The sequence below is a fragment of the Leucoraja erinacea genome, chromosome 4 (genome assembly GCF_028641065.1).
Source record: "Leucoraja erinacea ecotype New England chromosome 4, Leri_hhj_1, whole genome shotgun sequence".
Lineage (NCBI taxonomy): Eukaryota > Metazoa > Chordata > Chondrichthyes > Rajiformes > Rajidae > Leucoraja > Leucoraja erinaceus.
Window position 1 is genome coordinate 26,114,885 of NC_073380.1, and position 20,915 is coordinate 26,135,799.

Below are 20,915 nucleotides of genomic sequence, written 5' to 3' on the forward strand. Positions count from 1 at the left end.
CAGCACTTTGTTTTCTACCTTCAGATTTCAGTATACACAAAATATATAAGCATGTCTGTACATGTCTCTTTATAATGTGAGTTACTGTTGTAGGCATTCTGTGGACCAGTTCCCATGTATGGAGCTTAGAGTTTAGATGCTGACTGCTGTTGACCAGCTGCAGAGAGGCTGCATATATCTCCCTTTAAACTGACTGGTGGCGATGGACTGCAGGTCCGTTTTAGAGTGATAACTGGTGACAAGTACTGAATTTATTCCACCTTTTTGGCAGCGAGCCAAACATGTGCTTGCAAACATTTTATAGTTCGCAAGCACAGAGTTTGTTTAGTTTAGTTTTTTGAGTTTAGAGATACTGCACGGAGACAGATGTTTCGGCACACCGAGCCCTCGCTCACCAGCGATCAACCATACACTAGCATTATCCAATAAACACTTGCAAATTGCAAATAAACAATTATACCAAGTCAATCAGCCTACAAACCTGTATGCCTTTGAAGTGTGAGAGGAAATTGGAGCTCCTGGGGAAAGCCCACATAGGTCACAGGGAGAACGTACAAACTCCGTGCACACAAGCACTCGTAGTCAGGATTGAACCTGGGTCTCTGGCGCTGTAAGGCAGTAGCTCCAGTGCTATGCCACCATGCTACCCAGAGGTGAAGCCTCCAGTTGAATTATGTTTTAGTTTAGTTTATTGTAATATGTACCAATGTACAATGAAAAGCTTATGTTGCATGATTACAATCAAGCCGTCCACAGTTTACAGATACATGATAAGGGAATGACGTTTAGTGCAGGGTAAAGACAGTAAAGTTCAATTAAAGATAGTCCGAGAGTCTCCAATGAAGTGGTTAGTAGCTCAGGACCGCTCTCTAGTTGGTGATAGGATGGTTCAGTTGCCTGATATCAGCTAGGAAGAAACTGTCCCTGAATCTGGAGGTGTGCGTTTTCACACTTCTGTACCTCTTGCCTGATGGGAGTGAGGAGACGAGGGAGTGTCTGGGTGAGGCTCGCCCTTGATTAAACTGGTAGCATCATTTTAGAACTTGGTGCGAGTTACGTTAAATGAAGCCGTCTTGTGAGGGGGAAGATGATAAATGATTCTGAAGATCACTTCTGATGATAAAAGCCTGGTAAAGAGTTTTGAGCAGAATGAGCGGAGATCTCATGAAACATACAAAATTCTTAGAGGGCTTAACAGGGTAGATACAAGGAGGAACTCGAGGGTCACAGTTTCAAAATAAAAGTGATGTCATTTAGGATTGAAATGTATAGAAATGCAATCACTCAGAGGGGAATGAATCTTTGGATTTCTCCAGCCCAAAGAGCTCTGGAGGCTCAGTCATTGATTTTCTTTAAAACTGAGATGGATACATTTCTGGATATTAGAGGGATATGGAGATGCAACCGATTTAGGGAGGTGGAATGGAAGTAAATGATCAATCATGATCTTGTTGAATTGCTGAGCAGGCATTAGGAACAAACCACCACCACTCGCTCTTATTTCTTATGTTTTTATTCCAGTGGCAGATAGAGACAATTGGGATTACAATGGAAGCTCATTGAGCAACATTGCTATCAGAATGACAGTTCAGGGTTAAAGAAGCTTGTCAATATGTTACCATGCACCATGTTATAGGAAAGATGCTGTCAAGCTGGAATCGAGGACCAGAGGACATAGGTTTAAGGTGAAAAGATTTAATAGGAATCGGAGAGGTAACATTTTCACACAAAGGGTGGTGAGTGTATGGAACAAACTGCTAGAGGAGGTAGTTGAGGCAGGGACAATCCCAACATTTAAGGAACAGTTAAACAGGTACATGGATAGGACAGGTTTGGAGGGATATAAACCAAACACAGGCAGGTGGGACTAGTGCAGTGGGGACATGTTGGTTGGTGTGGACATATTGGGCCAAAGGGCCTGTTTCCACGCTGTATCACTCTATGACTATATGACTCTATGACTAATAGTCCAGTTCAGAGTCAGATAGTGGAAATGAAGATATAGTGCAAGGCCCAAAGAGAGTGACTTTGATCTTCCCAAAGTATTAGGGATTTGGTGCTGAGGTTATTCTTAGAGATACATGGAAACAGGCCCTTTGGCCCATCAAATCCACTCCGACCATCGATCACCCATTCCCACTTGTTCCATGTTATCCAACTTTCGCACCCACTCCCTGCACGCTCAGGGCAATTACCCGGAGGCAGCCCACATGGTTACAGAGAGAACGTGTAAACTCTACACACACAGCACCTGAAGTCAGATTTGAACCTAGGTCCCTGGCGCTGTGAGGCAGCAGCTCTACCAGCTGTGCCACTGTGATAAACTGAGCAGTGAACTGTCGAGGAATTAATCAAAAAGATGGTACAGGGTGAAAACTGAATACTAACACAATACATATAGAATATGTGATAAAATGTAATGATAAAAAAGGAATGGCAGATGCTGGTTTAAACCAGCGGGTCTGGCAGCACCTCTGTAGAAAATTGAAGAAGAGTCCTGACCCAAAACGTCACCTATCCATTTTCTCCAGGGATGTTGCCTGACCCATTGAGTTATGCCAGGATTGTGTGTCTATTTTTGAAATGAGTGAGGCTTTGTGTCTGGATGATCTGAATAAGAGAAGCAAGTGGTTGAGAAATATCCTTTGGGGTCAAAATGACTTAATAGGGATGGAAAACTATTTGGAGAGGTTCAAACAAGAAATTAAGGTTTCCCAGTAGAAAACATCCACATTTGGATACATGCAATACCCTTTTTACTTTCTATCATTCAATTTAATAAGAAGACTAGTTTTAAGTTCTTCAGTTTTATGACTGCATTTAAATCTTGGAACTCCTTTCCCATTGACACTGTTGGAAAAGCTGCAGTGGTTCACCATAACCTTCTCAAGAGCAGTGAGACATGGACAACAAATGTTGAATTGCCATGAAAAACTATTTTAAAAATTGCTTTATCTTATGAATAAGATATTACAACATTTAGATTTTTTAATTTGGAAAGGTGAGTAGTAAAATGTTGGGCGAATAGATGCAAATTCAAAGAGAGTAAATTGGGGTTATTGTAGGATTAGTGTAATTGCGTGGGCTCAGTGAGCCTGTTTCTATACTCTTTTTGAAATGGGCTCATATCATCTTTCCCCTGTAAAATGGGTTCAAATCATCTTTCCATTGAAGCCACATTAAATGTTTGTGACTCCTTAAAGTTGCATTGAATACAACCATTGCACACTGAGCTGAAAATATAGTTAGAGTAAAGCATTCAATGCAGGAAAAATTGAAAGCTGTTTCAAGAACAGTAAAGCACTTTTAATTATGGTTCATAAAATTGTGGAGAATAGTACCTTAGGTTATTTTAATTGAGTCCATCCCTAATAAATAGCTTAATTGCTGTTTTAGCCATTGTGCAATAATGCAATTAAAAAGTAATTTAGTGGTAACTACTCTTGATGTAATGAGAGTTCAGAAAAAAATGTAGTATCCTTTTCACCCAGCTTCAGTCAATAACCTTGATGATTGTCTTCCCCCTCAACTAAATTGAATTGTTTTTCTCATACAAAGTGTTTAACGGTTTAAGGCATCATGTAACAAAAATTTCAAAGCTAGTAGAATCGCTTCGCTGAACACAAAAGAATGACAAATATCAAGGCTGGAAGAGAAGGCAAGGAAACAGTGGGCCCTTGAGGCTTCCTCAATGAACAATTTATGTATGCTGGAAAAGACTTTAATAGATTTATAAAGAGGACCTTAAACACTGCATTCAAAAAACATGGACTCTGGCCACATTTATGCAGGCGGGCCAAAGCAAATCCAACGACGGGTATAAGTGTTTGTGTAACAAGAAGAGAGAAAGCAGAAGGACAAAATGGCATGAAATGTGAACTGGCAGGTGAGGTAAAAGAAAATCTTGAGTTTCTACTGATATGTTAAGAGTTAAGCCCCTGTCCCACTTACGTGTCCATGACACGCTAATTACGCGACCTTGTGGTCGCGTTGAGGCGCGACGGTCCCGCGAAGGTCACTCGCGACTTCATGCGCCCACATAGCCGACTGGAGCGTGTGACGTCATTTGAAGATGGACACAAAATGCAGGAGTAACTCAGCGGGACCGGCAGCTCTCTGGAGAGAAGCAATGGGTGATGTTTCGGGTCGAGACCCTTCTTTAGTCTGAAAGTAAGGACTTGACCCGAAACGTCATCCATTCCTTCTCTCCAGAGATGCTGCCGGTCCCACTGAGTTACTCCTGCATTTTGTGTATATCTTCAATTTTCGTTGGCCCTGCTCTGGGATTAGAAGTGGGGGCGGACCGGATCCGCAACGACCGTGAGCCCCAGGCCGAGTTCGGCGATCGTTTTCCTGCTGCTGCTGCTGTTGGAGGTGAGACATTGCGTCGCGCCAGGGTCTTGGGCCTGTTCCACTTTGGCCTTCGGTTACGCGACAGGCCGGTGGCGCGTGAAGATTTAGTTTGCTACAAAATTTCGGCGATACTGCGCACAACTCCACAACTCCACAACTCCGGAGGGGCCGCGTTTCTCAGTGGGACCGGCCCCGCGTGGCCATACGATGCCCGTGTGCCACAACGCGATGACGAGGTTGCGTAATTTGCGTGCCAAGGTCAAGTAGGTGGGACAGGGCCTGTAACACAGGAGATAGGTGAGATTCAGAGTGGCACAGTGGTGCAGTGGTAGAGTTGCTCCCATACAGTACTAGAGACCTGGGTTTGATGCTGTCCATGCGGAGTTTGGACATTTTCCATGTGACCATGTGGGTTTCCTCCAGGTGTTCTGATTTCATCCCACATTGCACAGACATGCAGGTTTGTTGGTTACTTCACTTCTATAAATTGTCCCGGGTGTGCAATATAGAACTAATGTCGTGGTGATCGCAGGTCATTGTAATCTTGGTGGGACGAAGAGTCTGTTTCCACGCTGTATCCTGAAAGTAAATTAACCTGCATTTTTAATTAATATCTCATCATTTTCACTGTGGAGACTCACAAAAGCTCAGGTATTGAAGCAAAAGAGGTATGATGGTTTGGACCATATACAAATTACCGAAAAAAAGGTATTGGCAGACTAAAAGCATATTATGGAGGATACATCCCCATGGCCTGACAAAGTGCATCGTTGGACTTTGTGGGAAGCTATGGAAGAAGTTGCAGAGACCTTTGCCCATATATTTTCTTCATCATTAGAAAACAAGTGCAGTTCCAGAAGACTGGAGGGAAGCTAATGTTATACTGTTTTTTAAGAAGAGAAGCAAGTAGAACCAAGGGAACTACAGGCCAGCGAGCCTGACATGAATGCTGGTTAAGATACTGGAGTGATTCTATGGGGAAAGGATTTACCAGTATTTGAATAGACAGGGACTAATTAGGAATAGTCAGAACAGATTTTTGGATGGGAAATCATGCTCCCAAACACTTTACAGTTTTTGGAAATGGTAAACAAGAGGATTTCAGACTTCTTCAGTCTGAAGAAGGGTCTCGACCGAAACGTCACCTACTCCAGCTTTCTGTGTCTATCTTCGGTTTAAATCAGCATCTGCAGTTCTGTCCTACACATCTCGCTTAGATAGGCATCTTGGTTGCAGGGACGGATGGGGGCTGAATGACCTATTTCTTTGCTGTATCACTCTATGACTGCATAAATCTGAGGGAGAATCAGACTGCCGCATGAGCAGTGTCTGTCTTTTAGACCTGCTGTTGATCCTGTCACATCGACCATGAACAGAGTTATTTCAATCATTGCAACAGAAACTTGTGCTTTTAGCAGGCCAGCCTGTGGTGCAAACTAATCTCAAAATCCTTCTCTGCAGCTCTAAAGAACATCTCTGGAGGCTTGGATTGGGCTGAGTGTAATGGTCTGCAGCAATGTTTGAATATTTCACTCCTGAATATCGGAATTGTTCTTTCACGGTAATGCAAACCCATGATTATTTTATTCCTTATTATCTTAGTTCATTTTACTGAGACCGGAATGGGAACTAAGTTCTCATTATATGTACATTCTGTTGGAATAATCACCTTCATTTGTAGCAAAATTACCAAGGTAGCCTGGATAGAATTATGCAACTTGGAACATTGTAATAGGATTTGGGAATGAATCTCCCAGTCGAAAGAAACAAATCTTACACTGTACCCAGATGATCAAATGTTGTTCCAAAATTCCTTCATGAAAACATAGAAACATAGAAACATAGAAAATAGGTGCAGGAGTAGGCCATTCGGTCCTTCGACCCTGCACCGCCATTCAATATGATCATGGCTGATCATGCAGCTCAGAATCCTGTACCTGGCTTCTCTCCATACCCCCTGATCCCTTTAGCCACAAGGGCCACATCTAACTCCCTCTTAAATATAGCCAATGAACTGGCCTCAACTATCTTCTGTGGCAGAGAATTCCACAGATTCACCACTCTCTGTGTGAATTTTTTTTTTCTCATTCTGGTACTAAATGACTTCCCCCTTATCCTTAAACTGTGACCCCTTGTTCTGGACTTCCCCAACATCAGGAACAATCTTCCTGCTTCTAGCCTGTCCAACCCCTTAAGAATTTTGTAAGTTTCTATAAGATCCCCCCTCAATCTTCTAAATTCTAGCGAGTGCAAGCCGAGTCTATCCAGTCTTTCTTCATATAAAAAGTCCTGACATTCCAGGAATCAGTCTGGTGAACCTTCTCTGTACTCCCTCTATGGCGAGAATGTATTTCCTCAGATTAGGAGACCAAACCTGTATACAATACTCCAGGTGTGGTCCCATCCAAGACCCTGTACAACTGCAGTAGAACCTTCCTGCTCCTATACTCAAATCCTTTTGCTATGAATGCTAACATACCATGGGATGTCAGGACTGTCTTATGAAGAAAGACTGGATAGACTTGGTTTATACTCTCTAGAATTTAGAAGATTGAGAGGGGATCTTATAGAAACTTACAAAATTCTTAAGGGGTTGGACAGGCTAGATGCAGGAAGATTGTTCCCGATGTTAGGGAAGTCCAGGACAAGGGGTCACAGCTTAAGGATAATGGGGAAATCCTTTAAAACCGAGATGAGAAGAACTTTTTTCACACAGAGAGTGGTGAATCTCTGGAATTCTCTGCCACAGAGGGTAGTTGAGGCCAGTTCATTGGCTATATTTAAGAGGGAGTTAGATGTGGCCCTTGTGGCTAAGGGGATCAGGGGGTATGGAGAGAAGGCAGGTACGGGATACTGAGTTGGATGATCAGCCATGATCATATTGAATGGCGGTGCAGGCTCGAAGGGCCGAATGGCCTACTCCTGCACCTAATTTCTATGTTTCTATGTTTCTATTCGCTTTCTTCACTGCCTGCTGCACCTGCATGCCTACTTTCAATGACTGGTGTACCAAGTGTTGGTCGCCAGGAGGTCCTAGTGGGTTGCCAGGAGATCGAAGTTTCTCGGAGGTTCTCGTAGGTTGTAGCCGGTGTTGACTGATGAATTTCATTGACTCATTCAGAAAAAAAAATTAGCAATAGTTTTCAGAACCTAGGATAACCGACCGGTAATGTTAAATTTCCACCAAGCTTCACAGCCATGTATCTCAAGCTTATTAAAAGTTGTCTCCACCCCTTCTCTCCCCCCTTCTCTCCCCCCTTCTCTCCCCCCTCCCCCCCCTTCTCCTCCCCCCTTCTCCCCCTTCTCCTCCTCCCCTCCTCCTCCCCCTTTCTTCCTCCCCTCTTCCCCCTCTCTTTTAAAGGATTTACCGTACACTGTGCTAGCCATCTTAATTACAGCGCCAACCTTCCTGTTCATCGCGGCGTGTGTCTGTATCACCTTGGCTTTGCACCATGTGAATTTTTTAGACAGCGCTCCCCCCATTTGCCCTGCATAATGGCTGGTGAAGGAAGCAATGTGTTTGTGTGTGTGTGTGTGTTCCACTCTGATAGTCGCCATTACAGTTGCCGGTTTTTCAGGCGACTGCCGGCAACTTGACAGTCAGCAGTCCGCTGAAAAATCGCGCCTGTGGGACAAGCCCATTACATTCCCTTGGAGCTATATTCCCCACTGGAAGTTTTGCAGAGTAGAATAGTAAGATTAAACGAGAACTTACCAGTTTGAAGTTTGATCGTTATTTTATGAGGAGTAACGTTGAGGGATTACGAGAAGAACCCCGCCAGGACGCATGCGTATCATTCTTCAAAGCAGCCGTGTGAAATCACAGATAACTGTAATGACTAAACATAGTAAGATTAGAGAAGAGATACCAGTTGAGTATATGATCAAGGGTGGGAGCAGAGGGCACGTAATCCCTCAACGTTAATCCTCATAAAATAACGATCAAACTTGTATTTGGGAGTACCTGGTTCTTGGGGGATTAACATTAAAATACCCCTGATGAGTTTGGTTACCAGGGTGTGTCCCAACAGAATGCCGCTCTGTTCCTTGCCACAGGTATGTTGACAGAGCACTTCTGGTGCAGTTGATGGCACTATGACTGAGCCTCTCATTGTAATGGAGGCTTGCCAGGAATTCCAGAACAGACGGGATGTTCATAGATCTGTGGGTGATCTTTCCTTTGTTACTGGATGGACCAGTAAATTAGGTCTATGATGGATGGTGATGCATGGTTCTAATACCATGTCTAGTATCACGTGGAACCATGGTTGAGTAGGCCAATCGGGTACTATCAAAATACCAGACGCAGAGTCTTGCTGTATTTTCCTTAATACCCGACTGATGAGGCAGAAAGGAGGGAATGCATAAATAAACAATTTCCCCCAATGTAGCGAAAATGCATCTGTTGCCATTGCCCCAGGATCTGGTTCCCATGAAACATAATTTGATAACTGGTGATTGAGCCTGGATGTGAAATGATCGATATCTGGTGTTCCATACCATGCAAATACATTTTTATCCAACATCCATTCAGTGTTTTCATTGAATTTGCGTGACCTGGTGTCTGCCACTAAATTTAGTTTACCTGGTAAGTAGGTAGATGATATCCAAATATCTCTCTGGATGCACCATTGTGTTGACCAGATTGTCACATGATGTCGATTTGTTTCCACCCATATGGTTGATATATGCTATGTCAATTTGTAGTCTAACATGCTGGTGATTTAACCCAGAACAATATGACTTAAGGCCATGGAATGCACTTAACATTTCCAGGTAGTTTATGCCCAGTGTTTGTAATAATGATGCCTCCTATGCATTCCATCTCCCTCCACAGCTGGAGATGGAATTGGTAGCACCCCAACCCCAAGTGCATTGGCATCAGTTTGTAGTACTATAGACGGGTTGCTGATAATTATTGGATTTGAACAATACCTGATGTTATGTTCCCACCATTTTAGTTCCATTGTGGCCTCTGTTGGTAGCTTTATTGGTCTATCAAAATGGCCACCATTAATTTTGAGTGCTCTTATTTTTGCTCTCTGTAAATTTCGATAGTGTAAAGGTTCGAATTGTGTGGCTGGAAATGCAGCCACTATTCCCAATTATTCTAGCTACCAGTCTAATGGATGGTTTGATGATGTCAATGATTTCGCTACAAGCCTCTATTAAGGCTGTAACCTTTTCTTTCGGCAAAGTCACTGACATGAGAACTGAGTTAATGGTGAACCCCACATAATCTATTTTTGTTGAAGGCGTTAATTTAGACTTAACTGGATGGATGATAAACCCCAGTTTTTCAAACAATTGTTTTGTGGCTGTTACCGCTTGTTTAGCCAATTCCAAAGTTTTGCCAACAATAAGTATGTCATCCAGATATGCCAATACCATGTGTTTTTGTTTCTGCAGTAACGTTAGGGCTGGTTTCAAAATTTTTGTGAACAGCCTGGGAACTGATGTTAGATCATTAGGTAGTGCCCTGTATTGCCATGGGTGACCCATCCAGTTGAATTTTAAATAACATCTGTGGTCACCTCTTGTGGGTACTGTATAGTAAGCATCTTTTTAAATCGATGCTTGCCATGTAGTAGCCGTCGGAAATAAATTGCTTAGCAGTAACAAAGGTTTCCATCTTGAAATGAATATATTGTACAAAGGTATTCAAAGTAGTCAAATCGATGATGATGCGGCAACCACCATCTTTCTTGTTTTTTATAAAGATGTTGGACACAAATTCCTGTGATTCGTGTTGGGTTTTCTCAATTACTCCTTTTTTATATAGGCACTGTAATTCAGCATGTGCTTTAGATTTTTCTATGCCTGTGAGCACGAACATTCGGTTCGGTACATGCTGAACTGGAGGGTTATGTTTTTGTATAAATTCTATGGTATAACCCTGGATGCTGCTTAGAATATAAGTGTCGATAGTTAACTTATTCCATGCATCCAAATAATATCGTAATCTCCCACCAACTTCCATGCTCCCTTTAATTCTTAAGGAACCAGACCCACCTACCTCCATGGTTACTAGTGGTAGGTGTGTTACTTCTTCGGCTTCCTCCGTGGACGTTGAGGCGCCGTTGTCTGGGTCTGTAGTTGGGTTGGTGTTGAGGGCTTGCGCATTTTCCAGGAAGGTCGGTCTGGGCCATGGCCTAAAAGAGACCGATGTTGGGTGTTCCTGGTTTTTGCGCTTTCTCCAGTTGGCCTTGGCCGACTGGTGGGTGTGTACGGGTGATGTTTATGGCCGTAGTAGCTTTTGGATGCTGCTTTTATGAGCCCCAGGGTTTTCGCCTCTTCGTCAAGTTCTTTGACTTGTTTTGATAAATCCCCTCCAAATAGTAGCATTGATGGTTTGGAGGTTCCAGGTTTGCAGATGCCTGTAAATTTGGGGTCTAAAGCCAGTTGGATAGCACTTTTCCTAATATTGTTTAACTCGTATTGTGAGTTGCAGAGTAAAGCCAGTGCAGCTTGGTGGTCTAGGGTCATGTTTTGCTCATTCAATGTGCGACCAAAAGCCGTAATTCCTGCTGTTAGGACTTTTAGGACTTTCTGTATTTTTAAGTCCCCTGGTTCTAATTGATGCCCCGACATGTTTCCAGATGCACTGGTTGACACTGGGAACATTTAGCGACTTGCAGTTCCCTGGTGGTAAGTGCCGTGCCGTGGTGTCCGATAATGCCTGTCCCTGTAGTTGGTTAAAAGACATGTAGTCAATGCTTGCCGCTATTTTCGGTTCCAGGTTTAGGCCAGTTTGGTCGGGTTGGATAAACTGGGACACCATATCCAACATGTTTTCTTTCACCCCAGGCATACTAGGGGTATGTTGATCACTCCCCGCTTCAGGGTCAGCCCAGAATTGACCTTCCGTGCTCCCCTCTGATGAGGGAGAAACACTGTGCAGCCCCACAAGAGGTACTGCTGTGGGGCTTACTAACTGCCCACTGTGGCTAGCCTCCATCTCCCGGAGCCTGCCACTTTGGAGTATTTCCTCCAGCAGCCGCTCCAACCAGCTCCAATGCTCACGGGCACTGGCCGTCGCTTCTGCTCTTGTTCCCCGCTCCCAGCCGCTCCAACCGGCTCCAATGCGCATGGGCACTGGCCGCTCGCGGCTGCTCCTGAAGCCGCTCCAACCGGCCCCAATGCTCATGGGCACTGGCCGCTCGCAGCTATTCAGAGTCGGACTCATCGGAGTCAACGACTCTGTTAGTTTTTTGCCGGTGCGGGAGCGAAGTCGAGCACAGCTGTTCCCATTACGGGAGATTGGCATGCCATTGGCTGCTGCTGCCGGCTGCCCGCAACTCCACGGTTCTCCCCGCCAGCTTTTCGCAGCCGTCGTGGATCTGGTCCATGTCTCCACCTGTAAGGTAAGTGGAAAGAACACAGAGTCTCCTTACCTGCTGTTCCCGGCTTTCAAATTCTGCCGCTAAGGGGAATGTTGTTCCCCCTGCTGTGACTCATTGCAATGCGTGTAGCGATATGTCACGCATGCGTCCTGGTGGGGTTCTTCACGTAGTCACTCACGTGACTCCGAAGTAAAATAAACTCCTGCCACATCACTTCAAGATCACTAAGCGATAATGAAAAATAAATTATCCAAAGCTCTAAAACAGAATTTCCTTTGGCAAAATAACAATAGAATCACAAAACTTTCATCTTTAAATAATTCGTATTTAGCTTTTAGTTTAAATTTAATTTACTTGACATTTTAGACCAAACTTTTGAGATACAGCACAGAAACAGGCCCTTTGGCTAACCGAGTCCACTCTGACCATAGATCACCCTGTACACTAACACTATCCTACACAGTAGGGACAATTTACAATTTTTACCAAAGCCATTTAACCTACAAACCTGCATGTCTTTGGAGTGCGGGTGAAAACCAGAGTACCTGGAGAAAACCCACGCGGTCACAAGGAGAACGTACAAACTCCGTACACACAGAACCCTTAGTCAGGTTGAAACCCGGGTGTCTGATGCTATAAGCCAGCAACTCTACACTGTGCCACAGTACCACCCTAAATGCTTATCTGATTATCGGCCTACCTATGACTGATGCATCAATCCATCAAGTCAACAAGACACAATCTGAGCCATAATCTTCTTCACTCTGCACCAGGATCCATGGCAACATAACTAGTGGAGTATTATTAGAGCAGCAATGGCATCAGATAATTCTACTCTCCCCTGGAAGAAATAAGGTCAGCATCAAACCTGCCTTGAGCAAACTAAATAATCTCCAGTTCAAGCTGCAGTGCACTCAGAAAGTATTCAGACCCATTCACTTTTTCCACATTTTGTTACATTACAGCCTTATTTTAAAATGGATTAAAACATTTTTTTTTAATCATCAATCTACACAAAATACCCCAGAATAAAGAAGCGAAAACAGATGTTTAGAAAAATTTGCAAAGAAATTACAAATAAATAATTGAAATATCACATTTACATAAGTATTCGAACCCTTTGCTATGACACTCAAAATTGAGCTTGGGTTCAACCTGTTTCCATTGATTATCTTTGAGATGTTTCTACAACTTGATTGGAGTGCACCAGTTGTAAATTAAAAAAATGAAAAATGAAATGAAATGATTCAATTTATTGTCATTGTCAGTGTACAGTACAGAGACAACGAAATGCATTTTTAGCATCTCCCTTGAAAGGGAGACACAGGGCGTCGCGGTGTGCCCGCGCCTGCCGCCGTAATTACATTCCATTACAGGCAAAGGTGGGTGAAGTGTCTTGCCCAAGGACACAACGACAGTATGCACTCCAAGCGGGATTTGAACCGGCTACCTTCCGGTCGCCAGCCGAACTCTTAGCCCATTGTGCTATCTGTCGCCTATAATTAAATTGTTTAGACATGATTTGGAAAGGCATACATCTGTCTATATAAGGTCCAACAGTTGACAGTGCATGTCAGAGCAAAAACCAAGCCATGAAGACAAAGGAATTTTCCGTTTACCTCCAAGACAGGATTGTTTCGAGACACAGATCTGGAGAAGGGTATAAAACAATTTCTGCAGCATTGCAGGTCCCGAAGAGCACAGTGGCTTCCGTCATTCTTAAATAGAAGAACTTTGGAACCACCCGGACTCTTCATAGAGCTGGCCGCCTGGCCAAACTGAGCAATTGGGGGAAAGGGCCTTGGTCAGGGAGGTGACCAAGAACCCGATGGTCACTGACAGAGTTCCAGAGTTCTTCTGTGGAGATGGGAGAACCTTCCAGAAGGACAACTATATCTGCAGCACTCCACCAATCAGACCTTTATCGTAGAGTGGCCAGATGGAAGCCACTCCTCAGTAAAAGGCACATGACAGTCCGCTTCGAGTTTGCCAAAAGGCATGAGAAACAAGATTCTCTGGTCTGATGAATCCAAGATTGAACTCTTTGACCTGAATGCCAAGCGTCACGTCTGGAGGAAACCAGGCACCGCTCATCACCTGGCCAATACCATACCTACTGTGAAGCATGGTGGTAGCAGCATCATGTTGTGGGGATGTTTTTCAGCGGCAGGAACTGGGAGACTAGTCAGGATCGAGGGAAAGATGAACGGAGTAAAGTACAGAGAGATCCTTGATGGAAACCTGCTCCAGAGCATTCTGGACCTTAGACTGGGGTGGAGGTTCCATGGCTGTCCAAAGGGGAGGTGCGTTGGGTGCGATCACACCCCCCCCCCCTTTTTCACCCCAGAGTAAGAAAAAATAAAAAAAAATAAAATAAAATAAATCTGTGTTTCCACTTTGGAAATGACCAGTTCTCCGTTCTCCCGTCGTCGGGCGGGAGTGGCTGAATCTGAACCCAGCGGCTGTAACCCCAACACCAGACACCGCTGCGGCAAGGCCCGCTCCCCTCGCATCCCCCGCCGCCGGGGCCCAAGCCATCTCCTGCCCACGCCACCGCCACTGGTCCCACGCCACCCCTGCTGGTCCCACGCCACCCCTGCTGACCCCCACTGGGCCCACGTCACCCCTCCTGGGCCCACGCCACCTTCATCCCCCCCGCCCGCTGGGCCCTTACTGGGCCCGTGCCACCTTCATCTTTGCCCCCCCCGGGCAGAAAGAGGAGGGGGATGTGAGAGGGGGAGGGGGAGAGAGAGAGGGTAAGGGAGGGGAGAGAGAAATTGGGGAGGGGAGAGGGAAAGGGGGATTATCTTTAGTGAGATTGCAACATTAATTTAGGTTTTAGAGCTATTATATTTCTCCTCCATATGAATAATATTAAACAATATCAAATAGTATCAAACAATTGGAACTGCTTTCTTTTCCTTGATAACAATACTGAAAAATATGGATTCCATAGTTTGTGACATAAATATCCATTTTAATGGGATCATTATATACAGATGTAACATTTCCATTTCGAGATCGGGGGGGGTGGGGGAAAATATGCGTCAAGCCGATAGCCTAATTGTTAAAGAGTTAAAAGATAGCCTAATCCATAAAGAGCTGAGAAGAGGAATCATACTCATAATGATCATAATCATAATCATAGGAAAGATACTCTGAGAAGTTGAGGAGCAAGTTCTCAGCTAGTGACTCTTCTTCAGTTTGGAAGGGCATGCAAGAAATCATCAGCTATAAGAGGAAAGCCCCCCGCTCTTTGGACAATCGTCAGCTGATTAACTACCTGAATGAGTTTTACTGCAGGTTTGAAAATCAGAAACGTAACCCTGGTACCCCCTCCCCAACAAACACAGCCAGACCCCAGTCTGCAAAAAATGGACCCTGCACCCTCTCCTTCCCATTCACCACTTCACACCTACTTAAGGTAATACTCCAGTAAGAAAAGAGTGGACCCTTTCCCACCCCAATCAACACTTCACACCCACTCACAGCCTGACCTCAGTCGGCAAAGACTGAGCCCTTCTACATCCATCCCACTCCAATCACCACTTCACACCAAAATACTCATTTTTAACCAGTCCCTACAAAGATGTACTGACCCTGCCTGCTTCAAAGTCTCCACTATTGTCACTGTACCCAAAAAGGTAAGGATTACTGGTCTTAATGACTACAGGCTTGTCGCACTGACCTCTGTAGTCATGAAGACCGTTGAAAGGCTTGTGCTGGCCAAGCTGAAAAATATCACAATCCCTCTGCTGGACCCTCTGCATTATGCATATTAGACCAATAGATCTGTGGATGACGCAGGCTATCTGGGCCTGCACTTCATCCTCCAGCACCTAGACCGCCAGGGGACCCATGCGAGGATTTTGCTTGTTGATTTTAGCTCTGCATTCAACACCATTGTGCCAGAGCTGCTAGGCTCCAAACTTTTTGAGTTGATTGTGCCTGAACCCCTCTGTGGGTGGATCACCAGCTTTCTGACCGACAGGAAGCAGCACGTGAGGCAGGAAAGCATATCTCGGACCCGCAAACGCTCAGCATTGGAGCACCGCAAGTTGCATACTCTCCCCTCCTCTCTACTCTCGCCACACCAATGACTGCATCTCCACAGACACCTCTGTCAAGCTTCTCAAGTTTGCAGACTACACAACCCCGATTGGAATAATCCAGGATGGGGATCTCTGTACTCTTTTCAGTTTGACATCTTTCCTATAACATGGTGCCCAGAACTGAACACAATATTCAAAATGCGGTCTCACCAACGTCTTATCGAACTCCCAACTTCTATACTCAATACTCTGACTGATGAAGGCCAAAGTGCCAAAATACTTTTTGACCACCTGATATACCTGTGACATGACCTTCAAGGAACCATGCAACCATCAACCATTTCTCTGCCCACCTGGCTAATTGATCCAGCTCCTGCTGCAATCTTTCACAACCATCTTCACTATCTGCAAAATCCACTCACTTCTGTATCATCAGCAAACTTGCTAATCTTGCCCTGTTCTGTGGCGTTTCACAGAGTGCTGGAGTAACTCAGCAGGACAGGCTGAGTATAGAAGTTGGGAGGTCATGTTGCAGGTGCATAAGAAGTTGGTGAGGCCGCATTCAGAGTATTGTATTCAGTTCTGGGCACTATGTTATAGGAAAGAGGTCATCAAACTGGAAAGGGTACAGTGAAGATTTACGAGGATGTTGCCAGGACTAGAGGGTCTGGGCTATATGGAGAGGTTTAGTAGACTGGGACTCTATTTCATGGAGCACAGGAGGATGAGGGATGATCTAATAGAGGTGTATAAAATCATGATTTAAATAGATATGGTTGAGTCTTTTGCCCAGAGTAAGTGAATCGAGGAGCAGAGGACATAAGTTTAAGGTGAAGGGCAAAGGATTTAATAGGAATCTGTGGGGTATGTTTTTCACACAAAGGGTGGTAGGTGTATGGAAAAACTGCCAGAGGAGGTAGTTGAGGCAGGGACTATCGCAACATTTAAGAAACAGTTAGACAGGTACATGGATAGGACAGGTTCGGAGGGATATGGATCAAACGTGGGCAGGTGGGACTAGTGCAGATGGGACATGCTGGGCCGAAGGGCCTGTTTCCACACTGTATCACTCTATGACTCTATCTATCTTTCCCTCTCAAACCCATTCTCCTGCCTTCTCCCCATTACCTCTGACACCCGTATCAATCAAGAATCTATCAATCTCCTCATGAAAAATGTCCATTGATGACCTCCACAGCTGTATGTGGCAATGAATTCCACAGTTCACCCCCCTCTGACAAGAAATTCCTGCTCATCTCCTTCCTAAAGTAATGTATTTTAATTCTGAGGCTGTGGCCACTGGTCCTAGACTCTCCCACTAGTGGAAACATCCTCTCCACATTCACTCCATCAAGGTTTTTACCAGGCTGGGACAGACGGCAACAGCTTCGCTACATGCCCCAAAGCCTGGGTCCTGTCCTGCATCACCCAAGGCAGCAGAGACATTATAGGAGAGGGCAAGCACCGTAACAAAGTAGCTCACGATGGTTTGGGTAACATTCAGGAATGTCTATGCATGTCACTCCATGAATATTACTGAAGAATGGTCTTGGCCCGAAATATAATCTATCCATGTTCTCCAGAGATGCCGCATGACCCGCTGAGTTACTCCAGCACTCTGTGAAACGTCGCCTATTCATATTCTCCGCAGTTGCTGCCTGACTCACTGAGTTACTCCAGCACTTTGCGACTATTTTCCCTTCACCCATCTGCCCAAGCCCACTCTCCCCCCTCCTTTCCTATGTTCCTTCCCACTCATAAACCTCTATCTGCAATAACATTTCACTCCTCGTTCAAATATGCTCTACTTATCTACATACATTTTTCTTCTTCACTTTTTAGTCATAGAATGATGCAGTGTGGAAACAGGCCCTTCAGCCCAACTTGCCCACACCGACCAACATGTCCCATCTAAACTAGTCCCACTCACAAACGTTTGGCCCATATCCATCTAAATCTGTCCTATCCATGTACGTGTCCAAATGTCTCTTAAACATTAGGACAGTCCCAGCCTTAACTACCTCCTCTGGCATCTCGTTACATACACCCAGCACCCTTTGTGTGAAAAAGCTACCTCTCAGATCCTGTTAATTTCTGAAATATTGGTCTTAAATTTGGTGCAAAAATGCTCCAAAATAAGGCTCAGAATGCAAGAGAATATATCTAAAACCCCTGAGCTTCCTGGACCCTGGCATCGAGGGACTTCACGCTTCGTGCTCGTGATGTGCGCAGTGCACACATTATTTCACATTAAGTTTTTTGTAATCCTGTCATGCCACCCCCCTTTTTGAAAAGCTTCATACGGGCCTGGGTTTGCCTTCCAACAGGACAACAACCCTAAGCACACAGCCAAGACAACGCAGGAGTGGCTTTGTGACAAGTCTGTGAATGTCCTTGAGTGGCCCAGCCAGAGCCCAGACTTGAGACTGATCGAACATCTCTGGAGGAACCTGAAAATAGCTGTGCATTGACATCCCCATCCAACCTGACCGATCTTGAGAGGATCTGAAGAAAAGAATGGGAAAAATTACCCAGATACAGGTGCCAAGCTTGTAGAGCCATACCCAAAAGGACTTGAGGCTGTAATTGCTACCAAAGGTGCCTCAATAAAGTACTGAGTAAAGGGTCTGAATACTTATGTAAATATGATATTTCAGTTATTTATTTTTAATTACTTTGCAAAAATTTCTAAACGCCTGTTCTAGATTTTTTATTATGGGATATTGTGTGTAGATTGATGATAAATAAATTAATTTAATCTATTTTATAATAAGGCTGTAACGTAACAAAATGTGGAAAAAGTGAATGGATCTGAATACTTTCAGAACACACTGTACACGGAATCCTAGTGTTGTGTTCCTGTCTCCCTGCAGTAACCTTTCACCCCCTCGCTTATAAAGAATCTATTCAGCCCTTCCTTAAAACCTCCAAAGACTTTGCTTCCAATGCTCTTCAAATAAGAGAGTTCCAAGGAATAACGACCCTCTTGAAGAACAAACACTGCCTAGCCCTTGTCTTAAATTACCCATTATTTTTAAACTGCTTTGGATACTCCCACACGAGAATGGATGATTGAAAAGTACAGTACATGAATAGGCCCTTTGATTCAATATGTCTGCACACTACATAATGCCAAGATAAACCAATCTCATCTTACTTAGAAATTTAAAAAAATAGGTGCAGGAGTAGGCCATTTGGCCCTTCGAGCCAGCACTGCCATTCAATGTTATCATGGCTGATCATCTAATATCAGTACCATGTTCCTGCTTTTTCTCATATCCCTTGATTCCTTTAGCCCTAAGAGCTAAATCTAACTCTCTCTTGAAAACATCCAGCGAATAGTTCTCCATTGTCTTCTTTGACAGAGAATTCGACAAATTCACAACTCTCTGAGTGAAGAAGTTTTTCCTCATCCCAGTCCTAAATGGCATATCACTTATTCTTAAAATGTGACCATTGGTTGTGGACTGCCCCAACAATGGGAGCATTTTTCCTGCATCTAGCCTGTCCAATCCTTTAAGGATGTTATATGTTTCTATAAGATTCCCACTCATCCTAAATTCCAGTGAATACAAGCCCAGTCGACCCACCCTTTCGTCCTGCACATGATCCATAGCCTACTATTCTTTGTATATCCACGTGCCTGTCTACAGGCCTAGCTACAAGAGGAACCACCCACCCTGTTACGACCACTCGGGATTTTATATGCTTCAAACCTCTTTCTTTTTTAGGGATGCAGTGCGGAAACAGGCCCTTCGGCCCACTGTGCCCACACCAACCAGCGATCCCGTATACTGTACACTACATTATCCTAATCACACTAGGGACAATTTACAATTATACCAAGCCAATTTGCCTACAGACCTGTACATCTTTGAGGTGTGGGAGGAAACCGGAGCACCCAGAGAAAACCCATGCAGGCCAAGGGGAGAACGTACAAGCTCCATACAGAAAAGCGTCAATTATCAGGATCAAAACTGAGTCTCTGGTACTGTAAGGCAGCGATTCTACCACTGCGCTACCGTGCCACTGCCCATTTCTTTTGAAATGCAAGGTAACTTTCTGTCAATATTCCCAATTACTTGATGTACTTGTTAGTAGGTTATCAAAACAGATGGGTGTTAGGCATTCTGGATAGTTTATTCCATCAGTCTCACACTAATTCCACACATCACACACCTATTTACAATAATCCTATTCCCATCACCTTGTGGACGCAGCCCAGACCATGACACAAGCCAACCTCCCTTCCAATGACTCAGTTTACACCACGCTGCCTTGGCAAGGCCACCAGCATATTCAAGGACCGATCTCACCCCAGTTACTCCATCTTCTCCCCTCTCCCATCAGGTAGAGAAGTGTGAAAAAGCAATCCTTCAAATTCAGGGACAATTTCTTCCCAGCTCTTATCAAGCAACTGAACCATCCTACCAACAACCAGAAAGCAGTCCTGAGCTACTATCTACCTTATTGAACCATCATTATTTCAAAGACGTTTCCTTAATTATGGCCTGATAACAGCAAAAAAATGAATACTCAAATTTTGGAAACATACATCTGTCCCTTCTCTTAAAATGTGGATTATAAACATGTCCGAGACGCTACATCTTGAAAATATTAGACTTGTCTTAGCAGAAAAACCAGATCACTTTTCAAAGACATGGACACCATTCAGCGATTTATTACAAGGATAGTATGGCACAACACACCAATGGATTTAAATCGAAATACGGCTTGGGTGAGGTGGGTGGGGAGGGATGTGAGGCGGGTATATCACCACTTTTTTTTCTTCCTTCTCTTCTTGTCCTTTTATTTTTCTTATTTATTCTATTCATCTCTTCTTTCTTTCATTTATTCACTCTTTGGTTACACTACTTTGGTAGTCTAGGGGCTCTATCTTTGCACATTTCACTTTTTCTCTTTCTTGCTTTTTCTCCTTTCTTTTCTTCCGACTGTAGCTAAAAGTTAAAATTGAAGCTGTACAATAACTGTATTATTTTATATGCCGTTGGTTTTATTTTTGTACATTTGCTTCTAATAAATAAAAAATATTTTTTAAAAAAGAAAACACTCGGACTATCTTTAATCGAACTTCACTGGAATGGGTACGATGAAATGGTTTATCTTGCACACCAAACGTTATTCCCTTTAACATGCACATTTAATG